The sequence below is a fragment of the Myotis davidii genome, unplaced genomic scaffold, assembly GCF_000327345.1.
Source record: "Myotis davidii unplaced genomic scaffold, ASM32734v1 scaffold370, whole genome shotgun sequence".
Lineage (NCBI taxonomy): Eukaryota > Metazoa > Chordata > Mammalia > Chiroptera > Vespertilionidae > Myotis > Myotis davidii.
The window spans coordinates 1,801,891-1,808,407 of NW_006288615.1; the positions used below are offsets into that span (position 1 = coordinate 1,801,891).

Below are 6,517 nucleotides of genomic sequence, written 5' to 3' on the forward strand. Positions count from 1 at the left end.
ATGGGGTTAAAAGCATAATAAGGGGCGATTATCCTGGATAATCTGGGTGGCCCCAGTCAAATCATGTAGATGCTTAAAATCAGAAAAACTCTCCTGATATGCAGAGAGGGCTTTGTGTCTATGGAATGATGATCAGAGATGTAAAGTCGCTGTGTTTGAAGATGGAAGCAGAAGGCAATGAGTCAAGAAATGTGGGCAACACTTAGAGCTGGAAAAGGTAAAACAAAAAACAGCAAAAAAAAAAGATTTTTTTTCTTACTATAGCCTCCAGAAAAGAACAAAGCCCTGTGGGCACCTTGATTTTTAGGCCAGTGAGATTCTAGTCAGACCTTTAGAACTGGAAGATAAAAACCTGTGTTGCTTTAGGTTACAAAGTTTTTGGGAATTTATTACAGCCACAACAGAAAACTACCACCTTTCCTAAGATTAAAAAAAGAGAGAGAGAGATAATATTTTACTTTTATATGATTACTTTACATCTTTCAAATCAGCAATTCATATGTTTTTAAATGCTCACATTTGGTTGCTTTTCCATTTTAAAATCTATGAACTTTGCGGACTGTGTTGGATATCTTCTCAGATTTTTTTCTGCCCAGGTATTAACATAATTAGAATTATATTATCTATCTGATTTAATCTATTCCTACTGTAACATTTCCCTTATTTTAATCAGTATATCAAGCACACATTTTGTCTATTTAACAGTAGATACTTTTATTTCATTCCTGTTTTAATTTGCATTATTCTAATTTTTTTAGTGTAGTTGAGCATTTCTCACTGGTTATTGGTCATTTGTTGCTCTTCTACAAATGCCTGGTATCTGTCTTACCAGTGTTGCTGCTATGTTGGTTATTTTTTAACCATGCTGTCTGAGAATAGGTATGTTAATATATTACATGTTGAATTTTGAAAATGTATATTGTGAATATTTTGTCTCATTTAATGTTAATTTTTAGGTTTTTAATTATGTTTTCTTCCTAGAGAAGTTTGAAAAGAGCCATAATAGAGAGGTGTGTGGACAGGAGGAGACGAGGTCATAGAGTTAGACCTCAGAGCATTGGACGTAGCTTTTGATAAAGAACACACCATTGTCAGACAGCAATAGTCCAGCTAGCCATGCAATTTGAAGATTGCTCTAAAGTTACCTGAGCTCCACTTTTAGCTTTGGAGAGAGCTGATGTGGAGAAGAAATCAGGTAAAACAATAGAACACAAATATCAGGCAGACACATCTCCCTTAAGTTACCCCATCATTATCCTCTCTGCAACTGAGTCAGAGCTCAAACAGGAGCTGCATGCACAGTGTTTGACTTTGTCTCCAGCTACCTAGCTGCAGTGGAAGAGCATAGCTGCGGAGCTTCCTGCAGAACATGATAGCACCTGTATGTTTCATTGTCATGTAAGAATCAAGGGGGCTGACTGGATTGGGAGTTAAGACAGTTTTTTTTTGTTGGTGCCGTTAATCCTTACACAAGGATATTTTTTTTATTGATTTTTAGAGAGAGTAGAAAGGAGGGAGGGGGAGGCAGAGAGAGATAGATAGAAACATTGATGTTAGGGAGACAAATTGATTTGTTGCCTCCCTCGAGTACCACAACTGCGGCCTGGATGAACCTGCAACCCAGGTATGTGCCCTTGACCAGGAATCAAACCTGAGACCTTTCAGTGCACAGGCCAACACTCTACCACTGAAGGACACTGGCCAAGGTGGGAAAGACAATTTTATTGATGCCTGGTATCTCTGGTAAAGCATTCTGTTTGGTGTGAGATTTGAGAGGTAAAATCTCTGGTTATGTATCAAAAATGCCACTGAAAGAAAGATTTTGAAACTCTGGAGATCTGTGGATTAAAATTTTCTAAGTTTTTATAGAAACAAACCCAACATGGGAGGAAGTTTTACATGTACAATTGTAAAATGAAATAGACTGAAGAATATTCTTTTTTAGGGTCAAGAAAGGACAAAGAAGAAAATGCGAATTTTCACTCTGAAATATTACCAGTGACCTGTGGGAAGATAGAAGGCATGTTATATGTTAAGAAGTTCAAACAAGGTGAGTTTTATGGTCTACTTTAATTTACAATACCTATATGAAGGAATCATATATAGTAACGGAAATACCCATTGTTCAAGGAATTGAGGCCCCACTGTGGCCTGATAGAAAGAAAGGATCCCTAAAATGATATTTTTATACTTTTAAGAAATGGTGCTTATTAAGTGCTCACTCCCACATGGAAGTGTCCATGAGAATACCCAAAGAACCAAAGAGAAGTGCAGCAGCATCTGTCTATGGGAGGAAAATATTTCATATTTTACTTTTTATCAGATATAAAAGAAAAGAGGCCTTCAGCACCCACTTTCATATCCTCTACTCTTCCTAGATAATCATCACAGGATAGGGGGTTTGATATAGTGAGAACACCACAGAATTTAAAATCAGAAAATATAAGGCCTGGTCTCAACTATGCCAAGAGTGACTGAGTAAAGAATACTTCCACCCAGCCAGTGTTGCTCAGGGTTTGAGCATTGATTTATGAACCAGGAAGTCATGGTTGGATTCCAGATCAGAGCACATGCCTGGGTTGCAGGCTCGATCGCAAGTGTGGGGCATGCAGGAGACAGCTTATCAATGATTCTCTCTCATTATTAATGTTTCTATCTCTCCCTCCTCCTTTCTTCCTATGATCAATAATATTTTTTAAAAAAATAACAGTTCCTGAGCCTGAAATTTCTAATCTAAAAATGGGATAATAATTAAAAAAAAACTGCCTCATGGTGTAACTTTGAGAGTTAATTTACATCATAAATACAAAATGTTTTGTGATTTTTAAATTATAAAGCTTTGCAATTATTGTCTATTATAATAAACTTTATCTGAGATTCCTCTTAATATGGCAGTGAACACCAATTAACATAAATGTTTGCATCATAACTATTTTTTAAACAACTTTCCTGAGATATAACTCATATATCACACAAGTCACCACTTGCAGTGTAGAATTCATTGTTGGGATTTTTGTTTGTTTCTTTCTTTTGTATTTATAAGATTATGCAACTATTATCAAAATCTAATTTTAGAACATTTTTTTGTCCCCCACTAAAGGAATCACCATGTCTCGCATAGTCAATGCCCAGTCCAACCTCACCCCACCACTCAACCCTAAGCAACCATTAAGAAAGGAGACAAGTTTTATCAGTATTATCTGATCTATAAACTGGACTATTCTAAGCATTTCATATCAATTAACTCATGTAACATGTGCCTTTCTGTGACTGGATCTTTCACACAACATGATGTTTTCAAGATTCATCCATGTAGTAACATCCTACATAATAAAAGGCTAATATGCAAATCGACCAAATGGCATAACGACCAGTCACTTGATGCACACTGACCACCAGGGGTTAGATGCTCAATGCAGGAGCTGTCCCCTGGTGGTCAGTGCACTGCCACAGGGGGAGCAACGTTCAGCCAGGAGCCAGGCTCACAGCTGGCGAGCACAGTGATGGTGGCAGGAGCCTCTCCCACCTCTGCGGCAGTGCTAAGGATGTCCAACTGCTGGTTTAGGCCCATGGGGAGCGCACTGACCACCCATGAGGAGCAGGCCTAAGCCATCAGTCGAACACCTTCCGAGGGCTCCCGGACTATGAGAGGGCACAGGCCGGGCTGAGGGACTGCCCCCAACCCAGGTGCTAGAATTTCATGCACTGGGCCTCTAATTTATTATATTCCCTTCTTTTTACTGTCAAATAACATAATATTCCATGGTATAGATAGGCCATATTTTGTTTATCTATTTATTAGTTGGAATTTTGCTACTCTTTCACTATTATAAATAGTGCTGTTTTGAACATTCATGTGAATTTTTTGTGTGAACATATATTTTCAATTTTTGGGGGCATATACTGAGAAGTAGAATTGCTGGGTTATATGGTAATTCTATGTTGTACTTATAGAGGAAAAACTAAATTATTTTCCATAGTACTTCACCAGTTTATATTCCCACGAGCAAAGTCTCAGGGCTCCAATTTCTCTACATTCTCACCACCACTGGTTATTATCTGTCTTTCTTATTACAGCCATCCTAGTGCATATAATGTAGTACCTTATTGTGGTTTTGATTTCCACTTCTCTAATGACTAATGTTACAACTATCTTTTATGTATAACAATTTTCCACTGAATTATATTTCACAATTATTTTAATGTCCATTAATTCAGGGATGGAAAAATCTTTTCTCAATAATGACCTTAAATTTAGATGTAAAAATGGTATAATACAGGGCACAGATGTTGCCATAGTGCCATTCTGAGCAGCAGAGACCTCACCTGAGATCTCAGTCCAACTTGAGTTTCTGCTTCCACACTGACACAGGGTCAACAGAGAGTCTGGCCTGTCCTCTATCTCCAGAATTCAATGACAAGTTGAAATCCTCTCATTGTTCAGAATCACTTCTTTTCTTTGTAGATAATTTTGGAATATTTTTATAATGTTGATTTTGATGCTAATAGTCACATATTTTTTGTTGCACAACTGTCAAAGAAATGTGTGCACAAAGCAGGAAATCTCATTGGAGGGGACTTACAGGCTGGGTTTGGGGATTCTGAAGTCTGAGAGGGGAAGCCAGATTCTCCTGCTAGTGATCTTGAGCCTAAATTGGGTGACTCTAGATCCAGTGTGATGGGAGGCCAATGTCTGAGCTCTGAGGACAAAGAGATTTCACAATTAACTTGCCTGGATCTTATAGGAACCAAAAGAAAATGTATAAGAAGCCAGGATGGAAATTGGTTCAACCCTAAGGAATTTGAAGAGAAAGCGGGCTACGGAACCTCAAAGAGTTGTTGGAAGACCCATGTGCGCAGCAATGGGAAGACCCTAAAATCGCTGATGAAGGTATTCCAGTGATGGAGAGGGGATATGCCTTTTTTTTTTGTTTTACCCAAAGATAAGGTCACCATTTTCTCACCAAATATATGTTGAGTTATGGCTAGAGCTCTGAGGCTCCTACTTTATCTTTTTCCTTGGGAGAGGTGCCTGACCCTCAGACCTCAGTATAAGGCATCGATTTATTATATCAATTTTTCAAATGGAATCTGTTGGGGTAGATGCAGGAGCCTGAAGAAGAGATAGGTCATTCTGACTCAGGTGCTTGCTGACAACTTTAGGCACTGAAAGGAGACAGTCCACAAGTGGGCATAAGGAACTCCAAAGAAAGAATGGTGGGAAAACCAGAACCACGACTAATGTGGCTCTATGGGTTGAGAAAGACGGATTATGTATGATATGGCATAATCCATCCATTGGGATTATTTGTGGAGTGATTTAATGCCAGGTTAAAGAGTTTAAACTAACTCATAGTATATGCAATGCAGAATCAGGGAGTCTCCTGAAGTGTGAAATAGCATCTTTAAAACAGTATTTCAGACAACATTGGGCCTAGAAATGACTTCACTATAGTGAACCTACAATGCTCAGCTCCAGTGTTACCCCTCTCTGAAAATTCCCTGACTCACCTGCTTTGTTATCTTTTCCCTGGGTTCCCTGACCCTACCGTTAAGGCCCTTCTCATAATGTTTTATACGTATCCTTTCATGCAATCCCTTGTTCTCCTAGACCCCTCTAGGGTTTGTACATCTTTGTGTGCCCAACATTGTCCAGAGTACCTCATACCTGTAGGTGTGTTGGTTGAATAGCCTTGGTGTGAGGACATAAGCTTGAATGGCACTAGTGTGAATGGAAAGGAGGTGAGAGGTGTCAAAGAGATTGTGAAGGAAAACCTCTTAAAACTTAGTAAAAAGGCACAAGAGTAAGGAAAAAGTTTGTATGGGTGAACTGATGAATTCTAGAATGAGTACAGATGAGGAGAGGGAGATGGTGTCTCATTTAGACACCTTGGTTTGAGCTTACAGTGAGTGGTAGATCCAATAAGAAACATTTATGAGGAGGTTTAAATGCCAGACTCACAAAACATAAACACAGGCTAACCATATACTTGCATCTTTTTATCTTTCAGAAGGGACGACTACCTACACCTCCAGTAGAACGTGACAGGTCAAAAAAGGTAATTATTAGTTTATGCAAAATCTTACTACATAACTGATTTTATTATGGTATCTCAAATGTGTGATTACCATTGAGTTTCTTCTTCTAGTCCTCCCAGCCATTTTTTTTTGAAGAATAATTTTTTTATTTTTTATTATTTTTTATTTTTTTTATTTTTAAAGATGTACAAATCTCTGATTATTTTCCTAGCTGAGACTTTTTAATGAAGAATCACTGGGTAAAGGGAAGTGAACATTTTCAAGGTTCTTCACAATATAGCAAATTTTTTAAAATTTTTTATTACAAAGGGTATTACATATGTGTCCATTCCCCCCCCCCCACGCCCTAGAGAGTCCCCTAGCCTCCACTATCCCCCAGTGTCTTATGTCCATTGGTTATGCTTATATGCATGCATACAAGTCCTTTGGTTGATCTCTTACCCCCCCCACCTACCGCCCCCCCACCCTCTCCCGCCTT

At 38.5% G+C, this 6,517-nt stretch overlaps 1 protein-coding gene across 1 annotated transcript in view; it reads left to right on the plus strand.

The window, feature by feature from the left end:
• The window catches only part of LOC102752939 (nuclear autoantigen Sp-100-like), a 259,961-nt gene that overhangs the window by 31,151 nt on the left and 222,293 nt on the right, over window positions 1-6,517 (plus strand). The window lies entirely within an intron of this gene.